An 18,297-nucleotide genomic window follows, 5' to 3' on the forward strand; every position below is an offset into this window, starting at 1 on the left:
GACTATGGAAGTTTAAGACCAGACAGGACCATTGGGATATCTAACCCAGTGCTTTATGAAAGCTGAAGGGCTTATGTGTATTAGTTCTTGCATCTGGTCTGTAGTCCTTTTTTTTCCTTAATGTACCAATCTTGAGTTAAAAATCAAGACTGATCTATTACGGCCACTGGGGAAATGTTACAATGATTGCTTAGAGCCGTTTGCAAGACGCTATAACTCTACCTCTCTCTAGAACACCAGTTGGTCCTGCATTGACTTCTAGGTTTTGTTTTTATTGTGAATTTGTTCATGGAACTACTGAACTATTATTATCCCCAGCTGATAGCTTTAATGTTGTGATTATAAAGATATAGGATAGCACTCCCTGAGTCTCTTTCTGTGAGGCATATTTTCTGTCCCTTCAACCTTTCCCATTAAATCTTTTTACTCCTTGAATTGTGAACTGTAGCTGCATCAGGTATTTTTTCAGCAGAGGTCAGGCCAGTGTTAAATGGATGTTACATCACATTTCTATTCTTACTGGGAACCCAGTGTTTCACCAGCCAAGGATTTCATTCAGTCTCCCTGATGTGCAGCAGAGTGTCCATGCTGACTCACACACCTCTCATTGCCTGTGAGCCCTCTTCAGGTTTGCTGCTCTCTAGGACAGGTTATTGTACCCTGCATGGCCAAAGAACTTTGTCCCTAGATGTATATTACTGTACTTGACCACAATTCATGTCATTTACATCCATGGAGCTCTCCAAACAATCCAGATCACCCAGCACTCCTCTCTTTTATAGTTTATGTCTTCCTTCTTCAACCTACAAACTTTATCAGTAATGAGTTTACATTGATGTACTGGATTAGCAAGATCTTACAGAGATCATTTTTTGGCCCCAGTCCTTTGGAACTTCTCCAGAATCAAATCAACTCCAGCAATGATTCCCAGTTTTTAATTATACTTAAGGACCTAGCATTCAATCAGTTTTTAGTCTGTGTCATAAAGGCCATTTTGATTTTGTATCCTATTTATTCACTGACATGTCACAGGATATTAAGGGTCTCCCAGACACAAACAATGTCATAAACATGATGGATCAAAAAAACCTGCGTTTTTTTCAACTTCATCAGTCAGCCCAGTAAAAGAGACCAAGGTTACTCATATAATTTTGGCTTATCTAACAAAAGACAAATAAACAACAATACTAGCTTTACCAGTCAAAAACTACAACAGTGCTTAAATAAATGATATAAAATTAGTTTAACAATTCCAGTTCCCAAATGGATTGCTGGCTACATTTTTAAGCAACCATTAAATTACTACAGTTATTTTACAACAAGTAATTGGTGCTCATTATGAGGTCAATAAAGTACTAACTTTTACAGGAGATGTTTCTTTTTCTGAGGACTGCACAGGATGGTACCGTGCCAAGAGACCAGTGTGTCAGAGGAAATTGTAAGAACTCACTTCCTTGCTTTGGAAGTCAGTCCCAAGTACAAGATTTACATTGCTTTCATCCCAGCAATTACACGAGCCGTAGCGTTCTGAAGAGCTGGAAACAGAATATTGCAATAGTTAAATTTCATGTTGTGAGAGAGCAAAGCACATGAGCATCCTTTGGCACAAGTCTGAGTCTCTCTTAAACCTATCTTTCTGAAGCTGTGAAGTGAGCATGCATGCCTTAAGTGGACTTAGAAGCAGGCTCAAAGACAATACCTACATTTTGAGCCACAGAAATGGAATTAAAAAGGCGTGAGATTTCAAATGGTAAGAACTCGATGCGTATTTTAAAAGCCCACAGTTGAAAGAAAGTGAAGCAGTATTGTTTGGGAAACTTGTTTAGAAGGACAGGGAATGACCAGACTTATTTGAATAAAAGCAAGAACAAGAGACTATAGAAGAATAAAGAACTTACATTCTCCACACATCAAGAGCACAGGAGAACATGTGTAGTTGAATGTATAAAATGAAAAGAATAGAGTGAAATGCTATCAGGAACTGTTAGGGAAGTTGAGCCAACCAACTCACTGCTAAGTTGTCCTACTTCAGCTACAGGATCAAAGTCACTTCAGAAGGATTCCAGAAGTACTCTAAAGGTATATCTGTCTGCCAGCCTTGCTGTGGATCATCTTATGACAGTGTATAAGACCGAGCTTTAAACTGGTTTGTTTTGGTACTGAGTAGCACAGGTATGAGGAAAGAAAAGCTGAAACCACAGTAAATGAGTTCAGAGAGAGCACAGCCACTATTGGTCCACTTTGGGCTGATTTGGCAACCAGCCATGACTGTCTTAAAGAGGATTTTAATAAAACACACATCTGGACCATTTGAGCACAATGATAAAAAGGTGGATGTATGAGTTACCATAGCTATTTCTCATAGTTATTTCTCTTATAGGGTGAAAGAAAGCTTCTAAACAAGACCTGGAAATACTAGTGTAAAAAAACCAAAACGAAACCAAAACCCAACAACAGCAGCAGACTTAAGGGAAGAAAGCCAAGGTACAAAGATGTCTGTCGACCATGACTGGGCCAAAGGAAAATGACTGGGTATGTGAAGTTAGGGACAGAGATCCTGCATCAGAGGAAAGACTGAAAAGTAGAACTCAAAAACAAAACATCAAAACATCCAGAAATTTGTCTCCGAGAAATCCACCCACGTTGGTGATGAAAGTTTCCTGAATTACTAACAAATCTAATTGTTTGCCTCGGGAAGCTCCCAACTGTGTTTCAAATTAATTACAGAAAGGCTGAGGGAAGATGGGGAAGAGAACGCTTCTAGAAATTGCAGTTCAATTAACTTTCTGAGTCCTTGTAACTGTTCATCTCTTTGATAGAGAGGAATGGGTCACTACATACAGGTGGGGGACCACTTGTAGTGAACATTTGGCTGAAACATGGGACAGACAAAAATGCAGTTTATTGCAGTCATAATGCATATGTGGTGTTAACAGTTCCATGACAACTTTTTGGGGTAAAAAACAGGTGTTTGATTTGTAATTAAAAAATGCTGAAAAATCATGTATTTACTGTTGTCCTTTTCATTTTAGATTTCATATTATACTCCTCACAGAATGTTTGATATTTTTTTATCATAGCAGTTAGAAACCATCAGTTTGAAACAAAGATATGTTTACAGATTTTTTTTAATTTCTGTGTATTAAAATTTTAGGCTTTCCTTCCAAACAAGAGCAAAACAACTCAGTAGAAAATCCATATTTTTTTTTAGCACTTGAGCTTAAAGAAAAACCAAGACATATGATCATAAGAAAATAATTTATAAAGGCAAGACTGAAAATAAAACAAGAAGCTGTTCCTATCTGAGCGGAAAGCTCTCCACAGACAGACATTAGTTTGCTTCCATAAATTAGAGATATGGCACCATATATCCAGATAAATGCACGTTCCTTTCAAGTTTATCTTTGAAATACCAAGTTTACAAAAGATAAATTAAACTCTTCCACTTCTAACTTTGTTCCCCTTGCTGATAGGAAAATAAACATATCAAGACTTCATTTTATAAATATCCTTTTGGTGAAACCTGCTTACAAAATTTCTGTGTATTCTATTGTAAATTAAAGCTTTGCATCCCATAGAAAAGTACAGGAAAAGACAAGTAAATGATCTCCGCCATCTCTTCTGGGCTGCTTTGATCACCTTTCTCATAGTTCAGCTGCCAAGTATTACCAGAGTTATGGTGCTCAGTACACGACTGAAGTGAGTTTGTCTGTGCTCTTTCTTGTACCAATTTCCCACCCCTACAGTTCACCTCCCACTCTGAAAAAGGCTGCAGACCAGCAACTTTTCCATCACATAGTCATGAATTAAAAGAAAACCCCAAAAGAGTTTAAAGCATCACACCAGAATATCAGTTTTAAGTTAATAGATATTTACTCCTGTTAAGGGTCATTTCCTTCAGGATCTCTGCATAGCTACCTTTTCAGTTTTGTCGTATTTGGCTGTCTCATTCCCAGGCCCTGCCTAAAAACCTTTTCCTTGCTAACAGTGATGTTCTCACACTCCTGGTAGGGAGACACTGGAGCTGGGATGCAGGCATAGGCTGAAAACTGGGGAACAAAGCTCAGAGGATGCTACAGTCAGTCTTCTGCAGATACTGGTTTGGGAAATGGGAGAGCCAGAGAGCCACCTCAACATGACAGGATTAAGATTAGGCTGCCACCACCCACTAGCTCAACCCTCTGTCACCAGCTGTGCCACAAAAAGATGTTTGGTGGAGGCCACACTTGGCACAGAAGAGACAGGTCAGCAATGGGAAAGGCATAGGGAGAAATGAAAACTTGAATTTTTCCCTTCATCTCACACATACCTCAGATAATGATTACTAAGACTGTTTGCACAAAGAAACCTCATTCTACTTTGAGGTTCAGAAGTGTTTGTGCTGTAAAGGGCAACAATAAACAACTTTTTGTAAAGAAAAATGGAGGATTATCTAAAAGGCAGGCCGTACAAAGCCTGCTGAAATTCAGTGGGAGATGGATGACAAAGCCTGTCTTGTCCTTTGTAATTCTCCCCTGGCAGAAATAATTTTGTCTGGATTTTTGGCATGAAAACAAACACATCTATTCCCTCCACCTTCTTTTCTCTAAGTGCTGTCCTTTTCCAAATTATTAAGAAGCGTGTATATATGCATATTGTCACACTAAGCAGTATCATGGGCTTCCTAAAAAAATCACCAAAAAGTAACTATACATTCATAATTGCAAAAGTCAATTCTGACAATATAAGAAAAAAGGAAAAAAATATGAGCAAATAAATAATTAGGAAAAACATATCACTTGTCCCCTAAACTCCTCTCATATTCTCTTCATAAAGAAATGCATTACCTGTTGCTACTTCTGCTGAGAGATAACTATAATGAACATCACAAAAACATGTGCAGGCTGTGCTCAAGAGCTCATTTCTCAACTACTGCAAAAACCTGATGTTTGACTACATCTTTATGTCACTTGTAGAAAACAAAGAAGCCGCTAGGAGCAGATGAGAATTCAGGTTTTCAATAAATATCTTGGTATGGCAAAACTGAAGTCTAGTTTATTTTGGGGGTTAGTTTGGGTCTCATTTTGGTTTTGTTTTGACTTTGGTACACAATTAGATTTTAAGGAGTAAAAACTTATTTTCCATCAGAATTACCATGCTGGCTTCAAGGTGGGGGGCCTTTCAAGAGACTTCCCCCTATATTTTTAGTTCTTTGCATCCCTTACATCCTGATAGAAGCAGAGTTGCATCAGTATCCAAAGGGAGGACTTGGGATTCAGCAAATTTTCCATTTAAATTTCAGTTCAGAGAAGAAAGTACAATAATACCACAAAAGGAGGAGAGGGTGACACTTCATTTGCAACAGTGTCAAATTTAAGACAAAGGAATTTAGATGGGAAAGGAAAAAATCTTTACATGTATCTTTTCTATTATATATGACACTGGTTTTGGCAGAGCCATGGGCCCCTATTTTAAAAAATCAAAGAGAAAAGGCAAATCAATCCCCAACTGTGCATTGCTGTTTTGCCCAAAGATTTGTTTTGGCAGGTTCTTTTAGTCACATCCTGTTGAGGTTATCTCAGGAGCCATCCCTTTGAAAGGTGTTGATACCTTGCATGAAGAAATTAAGCAGCAGCAGGATCACCAACATCATGAAGGGCATCACAAGACAAAAATAATCTCAGTGGGAAATACATCTATTCTGTCTTCTTATGGAAGTATGTAATATAGAACAGTCCAAATAATTTTAACTATTAAAGGGTCACAGTAATGCATTGTAGATACTGAGTAACTGTTTGTATGACCAGAAAATACAAAAATAAAAAGAAATATGAAAAAAAAAAAAAAACCACAAAAAAATGAACACTGGAAAAGGAAAAGAAAAGCCAGCAATGTTCTATTTGCTTTGCAACAATCATGGATCTTATCAAATCACATCATTGTATCTTCGTATAGACTCCTCTGTGTGATTACTGCTGAAATGTGGGACAAAGTACATTCCTATATTCATCTGATATAGACTGTACAACACTGAATAAATGATTTTTTTTTTAAATATGGAACAGATGGTCACCTTATTTAAGCAGCTGTTGGGGGGGGAAAATGATTCATGATCGAGCACAAAAGGATAAAAATGCACTCCTTCAGATGCACTCCCTCCTGCTAAGTAGTCGTATCAGAATTCAGCCACTAACTGATAGAAGACAGGAGAAGAGAAGTGAGGCGAGAGGGCTCCTCCTGATCAGCCCTTCCCACTACTCTCAGTGGGGTATGAGCCATACCTGTAAATCCAAGTTGGTGCTGAGCAAAATCTCTTAACTATGCCTCAAGGACATTTTTTATGTCTAAGTTTAATGCTAACAAGTGGAATTGCCAAAGAGTAAATAAATAAAGAACTTAAAGCCTATGAAACTAAAACTTATGTATTTCAGGAGATTATATTTTATCACTAGGTGGCATTGCTCTAAATCTTTCAGTGCCTCTCTTCTGAGCTCTTTACTGTATGGATAATGCTGTAACAGCTGGTGAAACACAGGTTTCACTGAGGTGCCACCAGCCACATTGCTCAAAATGTGCACAACATGTCAGCAAATCTATACAGTACAAGATTTTGTTCTACTTTTGCCTCAGATCTTCTGTTTACTACTATAGAAATAAATGCAGTCCATAACCAGATGCTCAGTTACTCCAACTGAAAGCCTTGGCCTACTCAGAAGCATTTATAAAACAACACCAGCCCCCTCTGACATCCCTCTCCCTTCCGCGAATCACTCCCACAAATGTTTCCATCAGGGGCAGCACAGTTGGTTATAGCTCATGTTCATGTGTCACATGACAGCTGTAAAGCCAGGGCTTTTTACCAATTCACTGCACCACTGGGCTGACTCACTGGCCTGTGGAATTTGAAAAACATGTTGAAAAGTTATTTTCAATTCTTTTTCTTTACTTGAACTGTCTGTGAAAGCTGATGATAAAAAGTCTAACAGCATGAGTAAAAGAGCATGAACATTTGTATTATCTCTAAACCTGAGTAAAGTTTTCAAAAGCACAGAAATGATACAAGTCCTCAAACCTCCATTTTGAAGCAACCTTAGCAAAATATGTCCCCAATTCAATTTGAAAACTTCCATAATCTCATTCTGACTCCAGTAACCAAATCTTAAGTACTGTGTTTGAGGCTTGTGACCTGATGTGCAGCAGTACCATATGCTAGAGAAGATTTAAACCTTCAAGGAGGTAAAGTTTGACCAAGTCCAGAAATGAAATCCTAAAATCCCCTCCCTGTAATCACCTAAAGCATAGACTGGGCAAAGAGACTGATTATGTACTTCACATTCAGGAGTCACTAGTTAAGAAATACAGCAAGGTCTTGGAAAAGAGACTAGAACCTAAAACTCCTCACTCTCAGCTGAGGACCTCAAGCACCAGATAAATCATGATCTTTACACATTTACAGTTTCAAGACAACTAGTGAGAACATTCAGTCCCTTGAATAAGAACGAGAAATCCCTCCACATTTGCTATCTTAACAGCTACATTCTCAGTTCCATTGCTAGACTTTGTCTGCCTTTCCAAGACAAACCCTTTAATAAAACGTACTCAGAGGCTTGGATGGTAGTGTCTGCTTTACTGATATGGCAAGTTGATTTGTATTTGTCTGTTTCCACAAATGAACATCGTTATGTCAGGAGCAAAGACCTTCACATTTTCCTGAGTTCAGATCAACATCAAGAGGTCAGAACAGCTCTATGACCAGCAATGCTTCCGTTCAACAGATTTTATCCTAGGAATGAGACGATTGTAGCACTCAGCAACACTGAGTTTGGGGAGAGATACATTCTAATTCCTTTTAAACAGTTTCAGGGCAAAGATAGAGTGCTGTTCAGTAGAGGAAAACAAGTCAGTCAACGGAAAGAGTAGTTATTCTCACTTTCAATACTCCCCAGAATTAATTTCTAAAAGTGCAAGAACTGATATTAAACTGCCTTTATTTCCTTTACACTCTCCCTTATATACTCTCTCAATCCAGTATACATGCACACAATCATCTTCCAGCTCTGAGGAGCAAGACAGGGCCTCACAGAAGTGGGTCAAGGAAACTTTCCCCACTCTCTGAGCTCATACAACCTGAGATTCATTCACCAGATTCTCCAACAGTTGCCTCAAGACTTTGTAACTGAGCACATGAAACTGTTCAATCAGATTAATAACACTCACCCTTGCAAAACACTTGAGCTCTAGGGAAGAAAGCAGCTTAGCACTAATGGTAGCTATTGTCTTTAATCTACAAAAGGCCTTGAATACATGCTGGGGAATAAAGAAATAAAAGTTTCAATGGTTTAACTGAATCAGTTTAGATAAAAATCAGTGAACCTCCCTTATGCTGGCTCTCATGAAAGTATCTATAAATCACCTTCTAAACCCCTTAGAGGGAGCAGAAAGAGCTGTATGCTGTTCTCTCAGCCCAAGGTACATGGCAGTGTGGGTGTGCTGCTCACCTAAGAAACACCGCTGATGTCCTGGTACAACAGTCCTACTTCTCTCCCTTCTTTACTGAAAAAGATTCCCTGATGGGTACAGCTAGAAAACAGCCCCTCCTTCATGATAGGTACAGGGATATTTTTATTTTGGTTTTTTAGGGGTTTTGTCTTCTCTTCCATCCAATCCAGAAAATGCCAGCCACTGCTTAACATCTCATTTCCACTCCTGCTGCCTTGCAAGTATCATTTCTTCCTGAAGTAGCCCACTGTAAATGGACCAGTATCACACATTGAATCACCTGTGGTTAACAGGAGACTATCACAGCTTGACACTGCTGTATGGACATGGGCTGAGTGTACCCATTATAGCCTGGAGGGATAATTAAGTAGTCTGTTAATAACCTTAAAACTGAACATTGGTTGCTATTAATATATTAGTCATCTTAAGAGAAGTACCCACATATCCATGATGAGGTTGACAATAAGATTTAAAAACGAAAACCCATGTGGTTTTGGGAACATTTGTATAAATTAGGGATATCTAATTTAATCAGGTACTCAGTATTGAAATGCTTGCATAAAAGATTATGAGGAAATACAAAGGCCCACATTTGCTCCCTCCAGAAGCAACTGACTGGAGTCTACAGGGATTCTGACTTTTTGGCAGAGAAATAAGCTTTTCCTTTTCAAGAGCAGAGCATTCTCATTTATCCCCTGGCCTCTCCAGCTGCCTGTTTAAGGTCTGGCATTTCTCTGCTCAGGAAGTAATTCCATTTGTTTCTGTAGCATCCCTCGTGAGAGTCTCAACGGGGCTGAGCACTGAAAAAAAAGGTCACCAGGAAATCAAAACAGGAGAGGGATGTGAGCTGGCACTCACAACAGCAGGAGAAGGATAGCTTTGCGGCTACAGACACATGGGCTTATTGCAGCTTTCTTGACCTCTGAGAATTTGGCATAGATGTTAGATCTGAATGTCTTTTATTGAGAGTACAAAGTAAAGTCAAGCAAATGCAAGGAGGGAGAATGACTTCTGGAAAGAAGGCATAAATATAACATCACAGGAATGACTCACACATATCTGAAGGAATAGTATCTTAAATTGCATCTTAAATTCAGTGTTTGTTGCAAGATTAAGGTGAAAGAGCATCTGAAATTGAAGTATTTATTAGTTATCTTTCTGCTGATAGTCCTTAGTAGTTACTAGTTACCTAACATTTCTGACAAAAAGAGTGTTTCTCTGTAGTCAAGAATTTGATGAGTTGCACTGGGAATATGTGGAATAACATAAGAAATGTTGTTCACTCAAATTCAAGAAAGATTGAGATTGCTGCAGATATAAAAGGAAAAAAAAACAACAATGAAGACAGTCATGGGAACCACGAGTCAGCCCAAAGTTTACAAAGTCCAGCTGTGTTTTTTCAACTAACCAATCAACCACAGAAGAAAAAGGATAGAGCTACTCTGGAAAAACACAATTACAGAATCACACGTCTAGGAGAAAGCACTGACAAAGAAGGGACATTTAAGACCAGTTGCATTATTGTTATAAGAACAAACAGATATTAATAATCCACATTCAGGCATGACTACACCGAAAGCTAAAAGATTAAGCATTAAAAGAAAAGCATTGAAGGAGTGACGTCTTACAGAAGGGAAATAGGTTTTAAGATGTAGGTTGCTAAAGCTTATGGGAAAAGCTGTGATATGGTGCATTCAGCAAGAAGGGGTTGGAATTGCTAACCTGGTAGAACACTCACAGTTCTTTGTACCCTGGCTTCTTTTAAAATAAAAGAAAATAAAAAGGCAGGGATCATAGACTTTTTTTTTCCACAAAGTAACATACACGTGAAATAATTTGCATAAGAGTTTTATTTTCCCTTGTGCATAGGTAAAAAATCTGGTAAACTTCGGGTTTCCCAATTACAATTGAAACATCTGCTGTGTGAAGAAAGGCAAAGACTGAGACGAAGCATTTTATCAAGGGGTGACAGATTTCTGAAAAGTCTATCAGCAGGGCTTGGCAGCTAATGGATAAATTACAAGCCCATGATAGATAATAACCAAGTTCTGTGGTTTGAGAAAATCCCAGACATGGCAGCTGATCTTTGTCAGACTACAGAAACTCCCCAAAGGCAGGAACAGTTTCCAACACAATGTACAAGCCCTTCATTCCTAAGGTATGTTCTGTAGTACATATGCCTCTGGCAGAATAACACCTGTACCTTTTGTACTAAGCTTTACCAGTTTTGACTACTTAGACCAAGGACGACTAAGGGCAAAAATCCCAAAATACTTGGTATGTCTTGACCTGACCTTCTCTACAAAACAGAACAGGAGACTTGAGTGCTCCTGGGTGAGGCCTTGATCCAAATTTGACAAGTCAGGTCCTAGTTATACCTTTAGGGCCCCATTGGGAAGGGATGGAGGTTTCAGTGCCTACCTGACAAAGAACTGAGCTGCAGCTCCTCTTCTGAACCAGCCTGCACAACACTGCCTGGATCAGTTACCGCAGGAGGAAACATGCTGGTTCTTCTCCTTTCTCAGAGCCAAGGGGCTGAAGGATAAAATTGTTTTAAGGTCTCAAGGAGCTTCAGCCCCTTTCACATTTAGGTGTGGCCAGAATGATTACACCCTACCAGTTGACCCTTGCATGCTGCCCAGGAAAATATAGACATAGAAGTAAAAAAAAGGGTGGCAAAAAAAGGGGCCTGAAGAAAGAGTGTATGAGACTGAGAGAAGGGAAAAGCAAGAAGGGAGGGCAATGGGAATGCAGAAGAAGGTGGAGGAGACAAAGAAGTGAAAGACTGATAAACCAAAGACAATTTAAAAAAGAAAAATGGTCTGAAAAAAGAAACACAGAGAACAGATTGGGCTAAAATATTTGCAGAGCCCACCACTGCAAGAAACTGCCATGGGAGATTAAAAAGCTGAGCAAATGTGTGAACGAGATGTATCCATCTGTCATTGCAAACACATGGCCTCCTTGTCTGCCTCCATCCAGGCAGCTTCCCTGTAACAGCTTCTCTCTCTGGTACAGCTACCCAGTAGCCTAAAAGCTCATCTCCAAATCTATTGATTCTAATATTTGACATAGCATCTTGCAAAGCACCAAACATCTGCTCTAAATAATATCTAGTGCAGTCTCTGTACATCTGGAGAGGCTGGAATGCAGCGCCATCACAGCATGCCCTTAAGCTTCTGCAAACAAAAATCCAACTCGTGAACAGTTGTTGATTTATCATGCAGTTCCATGGAGCCACAGTAAGGTTCAATCCACCTGCTGGATTCACCACACAAATTCCTGAGAAGTGACTTGAATTCCATTCAAACTTTGTTGCACTATGAAAATGTTGAGGTGGGGGATGCTCCCATCCCTTAAAATGAACTAAATCACCTAATTCCAGGAAAAGAAAAGGTGCTGCTTCAGCTTCATCAGACTTTACAAATTCTGCTGAGGTCAACAGAAATGTCACTGATGTAATGGAGGCAGAAGAGATTGCAATTCTGCACTGTTTTTATTTGGTAGTAAACACCTCTAAAGCAGACTATGCCCTGGAGTGTGCTTTCACACAGATCTGGTGTTCCCCAGCAGGACTGCTTATGTGAAAAGAATTTGGCACTAGCTGCCTTAGGTATAAAGCTGCAAATTTACTGCTCATAAGCCTGTGTTATTTCTTCAACCCTTATTTGCTCCTGGCTTCCAAAAGTTGCCGTAAAACAGAAAGAAACCACAGCTTTTTTTGTGAAGTGACAGAAAAATGGTAGTCCTCCCAGCTGCAGAGCTGTGAAAAGATGATGGCTGTTAGATACATCCTTTCTGACTGTATTTTTACAGGAGGAAATCAGTGCATGTACAATCCAAGTTTGCTTTCTCAAAGATGGTAGTTGAAAGCGGCTTTTTTTTTTTTTTTTTTTTGTGAAAAACACACAAAAGTCCTCAGGAGAACAGAGTTTCTTCTCGAAGAGAATCTCTGCCTATCTCACAAAAACTTTATAAGAGCCCATTCAGACCCAATTTTTCCTGGAGTATCTGCAAGTATCCATTTCGAAATACTTTGCCCCTCTTCTAACAGTCATCCCTCCCTCATGCTGTTCCATGGGAAAAGCCAAACACCAAAACTCAGGTGTTTCTTCCTAGGATACCTTTCATCCAGTGTAGCTGTAGACTGTAATCTGTTAATACTTTGTTAATTTGTTACTTAAGATTACAGGGATCCCCAAGCTCTACCTCTGCCCTGATACACTCCCTGCTTTTTGTAGTTGAAGAGCTTTTAGAACATGTTTCAGAAGCAGCTGTCTGAAACTAAGAAACAGGGCATTTAGGCATATCTGAAGATGCTAATGACACAGTATTCCTTGGCTCTTCCTGGGGCTGAGATAGCATCTGTGATGCTTTTATCCAAGGACATAATGAAAGGAGACTAAAGATGTTTGCAATTTGGCTTGGTATTTGCACAATGGAGCTAACACAGTTACAACTAAATTCTGCCATGTACCTTATAAAACCACAATAAAATTTCTAAAAGTTGTAAACATTAAATAAAGAGTTTCTGTCTCTCAGTTTGTTTTTCTCAATCATGAAAAAAGCTACAATTTCACATACTTTCTGGAATCAATGTCCCTAATGCATTGAGGTTCACAAGCAGCTTGTCTTTCCAGAGGACCAAAGATATCAGTGAAAGCAGAAATGCTGTCTACATTCTGAAATAGTTCGTGAGAATAATTTTAATTTAGAAACCAGAGCACATACTTCTGCAGAGATGGAACAGATGCAGTGGGCAGGTAAAGTCTTTTAACTTGAGACACACTATTTTCTCATTTCTAAGTGATCTTTCAGTCGTAGTTTCCTTATTTGTCTTTCCCACTCTGGTAGTTCAGAAAAAAAGAGTAGGCTTTAAAAACACCGTGTTGTGATGTTAATCAGCAAGAAAAGCATCTAGGGGAATGGGACAGGATGCTGACCCTCAGTGTTTAAACCTGGGTTTAGGATCTCAAAACAGACTAAATTTACCACTGATTTTGAAACCTTTCTCAGAAGAGGTCCCATGAATAAGGAAGGAAGCTGATTCCAGAGCTCAAGACACAGTCCAAGACGTTCCTGGGTGAGAGCTAGGACCACTGACGGCTCTGAGCAACGACCATGTCAGTCACCTCTTAGCCCCTACCACCATTAAGGCACCATGTGAGAATGGTTAATGACATGTGGAATGCTAGAAAAGAAAGTTCAAAGCATTGTGCGAAGGAAAAAAAGGTGAACAATTTCAGTAGCCTTTTAATGTTTGATGCCACACAATTTGAGTCCTTGCACACAGCAGATTTCTCCAGATCTCTTCAGAGATTTGCACTTGCAGGCATTGATTTAAACTAGAATTTATACCATGACTGCCATTTTTATGAAGGGCACAATAAGAGAGATTAGCAAGAAAGTGCCAGGCATGCCATCCTTAATCAGCTGCAAACTGTTTTCATCCTAAACCTGCAGGTATGTCAGTAAAGGTAAAATGCACATAACTAAGTAGGGTAGCAAGGAAAAGGGCATTCACCACAACAGAATAAAAGTAGCCACCAAGGAAGAGTACCATAAAAGAGCTTTTTTTTCTTTTATTTTTATTCTGGAACAGATTCACAATTCATGCTACCTCTTTTTAAATCTTATTATCTTATTTGGGTTAGAATTAAAGCTCCTTGTTAAGCATTAAGATCTCCCCACACCCCTTACACGACATGGGTTTCACTGAACATGTCAGAAGGCTGCTAGGCCAGCTTCTCATATCCAAGGCCCTTGCTGGATGCAGTCTTAATTAATGTGCATCCCTTTTTTAACACAGGAGTCTTCCTGTGGAAAAATAGATTTAAAACCACAATGTAGAAGGAAAAAACCCACCCAGATCTGTGAGAGACTTGAAGACTGAATATATTATTAAGAAGGATTTTCTTTTGCACAAATATAAGTAAAAGCCTTGCTCCTTTTGATTTTGAGTACAAGTTCAGCCCCTACTTTATTCTCAGTGCAATATGCCCATATACCTTTCAACATGACTTGTCCATCTAATCAATTCTGAAAATCCCATTTTTGCCTACTTGGCAGTTGTGAAAACATATGCTACGGTCAGCAGTATTTTAATTATAAAGGATAAAAAAATTGAAGGTAAAATATGGTACATTTTCTGCTTCTCTTATAGTTACCCAACCTCTAAATTAAAAGCAGGAAAATGAGTGCCTCTTTCACTGCTAAAGTCTGCTTGGAAATTGGCTTCCAGTGCAGCCTGCACCATGAGATTTAAATAATTTTATTCTAAAGGTTACGAAGCACCAGAGGTTCTTGCTTCTGAATGAAATGGATTAATATTTACAATAATTATATTTTTCTTGATAAGGTTTAGTCTGCATAGCCCTTTATCAATGGTGCTCTGATAGGATAGAGCTGTTTCTGTTAAAGTTAGTTTCCAGCGACAAGTAGAGCAGGTTTTGTTCACTTTTTGCCTGGATGAGCATAGGTAAAGCTCAGTGCTGGCACAATGAAGTACAATTGATCTCCTGGATGCTAGAAAATTTTGATATCTGTTCAACTGTACCTACAACTAATAAAAATTTCACAAGTGCCTAGTTAAGGAACAAATATTCTGAAGCAGCTCCCTATCATTCCTACTGTCTTTTGAGCTCACGTTATTGATTCAAAGATAAATGAAAGTACATCTGTTATGAAAGGAAAGCATATGGAGCCAATGGATCCAAGAAAGTGGGAGAGCTATCCGTGATGTGTAGGGATCATCACGGATTTAGATATATTGTCTCAACTGGGCCTGCTGTACTTTTTTAGTATTGGAATGGACCCCAAAGCCATTTCTGAGTTTATGTAAGCAGTCAGCTTTGGAACTAGATTTCCTCTCATCATGTGATGAAAGGTTGTAGAGGCCTGGCTGTGCTAGGATATTTCTGTCACAGGAATTGAAGAGCAAGAGAAAAGAGGAAGGGCTGGGAGAGAGACACAGAGCCTTAGAGGGCTGCTTCAGAGAGAATCAAGGAGATGAGGTACAGTCACATCTGTTTCCCACACCAAACAGCAATTTTCCATCTGGGAAGAGCAGCAACCAGCTTGACTTCTGTTATGGTTTAACCCCAGACAGCAACCAAGTACCACATAGCTGCTCACTCACTCCCACACCGGTGGGATGGGGGATTGAATCCAAAGGATAACAGCTAGAAAACTCATGGGTTGAGATAGAGTTTAATGGAGAAAACAAAAGCTGTTCATGCAAGCAAAGCAAAACAATGAATCAATTGACTGCTTCCAGGGTCAGGCAGGTGTTCAGCCATCTCCAGAAGAGCAGGGCCTCATCACACATAATGGTTACTTGGGAAGACAAACACCATCACTCCAAACCTCCCTTTCTCCTTCTTCCCCCAGCTTTATATGCTGAGCATGATGTCATATGGTATGCGATATCCCTTTGGTCAGTTGGATTCAGCTGTCCTGGCTATGTCTCCTCCCAGTTCCCCATGCACCTCCAATCCCCTCACCAGTGTCACAGTACAAGAAGCAGAAAAGGCCTTGGCAGTGTATAAGCTCTGTTCAGCAATAACAAAACCATCTCTATATTATCAACCCTGTGTTCAGCACAAATCCAAAACACAGCCTCACACCAGCCACTGCAAAGAAAAACCCCAGCCAAAATCAGGACAATTTCTCAGGCATCTGGCCTAAAAATAAGCAGGGGGAAGCCTTTGCTGTTTTTTCTCTTTTCTTCTTTGTTTGTTTGAGTTTTTTTTATCTGCAGCATACAGTTTCAGAAAATTGTTTTCCTCATCTACACCTGTCCAATGGGAAGCTCTCAAAGGAACAGTGTCAAAATACAGCACAACTCCAAGGCCCAGTGGGGCCAGTTTATGATGGCTGAGGATCTGACCTAGACTGCTTCTCTCATTTCTCTGCCACTTTATCTATATTCAAGATGTTTTGTTATCAGAGGTTTATCTCATGAAATAGTAATACTATCCTGGTTCAGCGCCAAGGCTGGGCTAAGGGATGGCAACGTATAAATGCTCCAGGGAATCAACTCAGCAACCAAACTGTCAGTCACAGCTCTCTGAAACTATCCTGGTAATAATAAATGTTCTCAGATGTGCTCGTTGCTGATGCTCATTGCTGGACTGCATTAAAAACAGCATCCAGCGAAAGTGAGACTGATCTCTCTGTGTACACAATGGGTCTAATAAAATTGCAGTGATCCAATCAGGCAGCCCAAAAATAATTTAAGTTCTTGTACAAACATCTATTTCTTATGCAGGGATACACATGCAGCTCAGGGAGAATTCAATAAATGTTTTTAACATTAAATAAAACATAACTCAACATAATTACCAAAGTAGACAATTAAGGCTGTTGTTGTGCCCAAAGAAAACAAAAAGCTTCTGGAAGGAGGGGGGGAACCATATTTTATATTTATTCTAGTAGGGCTGTACTTTTAATTAGACCACATTTTAAAATACTAGACTGGGCTTTGAAAATAGTATAATATAGCAAACCAGCCAGACCATATAACCCGTTATAGGTTTAATCTACAGAGAGCTCAAGGTTTCATTTTCTGCATGAAAAGATAGGTCAACTCCAATTCTTATATGAAAGTTGTATAAATCTAGCTTCGGAAGAAGATAATTCATGCATTAGCAAGCACTCCCTGCACCATATTTAATATTTCCTTGAGTTTTTCCTACAACCAAATAATTTCTACAGACTGAGACACAGTGAATTCCATAATGTTTGTTTATAGTAGAGATACAGTAGGCCTTGTGGTGGAGGGACGATATCTAAACAAAATATAAACCATATAAACAGAAGAAATTGTTCATAGATTTTTTTTTCCAGAAATCTAGATCGCATAAATAATATTTTGCAAATAATTAATAACACCTTGGTACACCTTCAACAACTGTCTTCCACTTGAAAGATAGTCTCCTTTTATAGGGTTACTTTCCTTCATTTTGCTTTACAAGTAAACAAACTCACCTGACACCTTATTCATCATCCACTAATGGGGGAGAATGTGCTTGCAATCCTTTTTGTCAGACAGTATTAAGAGTCTGAAGGCAGCAGTTTTTCAAGGGCCAAACAGTAGCAAAATTGTCAGCTTTCAGTTATTTACAGTAAGTTGGAAATCGTCCTTGTGTTACCCACTCACATAACAGCTGCCTGACACCTGTGATCAGCTACACCACATTTTAACTCTCTTGACAGCATCATCAAAACAAAACCCCCAAGTCAGGAAAGTAGAGAGTCTAATGGGGGAGGAAAGAAGTTGAACTCTAGTTTTGGTTACAGCTGGCCAGACGTAATTAAAAATTAAAAAAAAATTCATCACAAAATTGAAAGATCAAAGAAGTTTGGGGTTGGGGAGGGGGGAAATGTTTCACCTCTATATAACAACATGCATTATTTCTAAAGTAAATCATTCCCATTAAGCCCATGAAACAGAAAGGTAAACTGGACAGAATACTGAGGAACCACAGGAAACGCACAGAAGGATCCCAAAAAGAACTGCTCCTTGGGGCTCACGGACTCCCTGCTCTCTAATGGGCAGTTATCAGTACTGATACCAATGAACTCTCCACAACGAGAAAACAGTCAAACATTTTGATCCTTGAACTTGGCACAAATCTCTTCCAGAACTGGCAGTTCTTTCCCAAAAATCAGAGACGTTGAAAGAGCTACTTTATCTTGGAGCTGAACATCTAGAAGGCATCTTTTATCTCCATAGCACCACAGCTACTGAACCATCCCAAGAATGAGAATTCACAGATGTCAATACTGGGTTCAACCAAATCTTGTCAAACCCTAAAT

Source organism: Manacus vitellinus, unplaced genomic scaffold, assembly GCF_001715985.3.
Source record: "Manacus vitellinus isolate BGI_N305 unplaced genomic scaffold, ASM171598v3 scaffold_38_pilon, whole genome shotgun sequence".
NCBI lineage: Eukaryota > Metazoa > Chordata > Aves > Passeriformes > Pipridae > Manacus > Manacus vitellinus.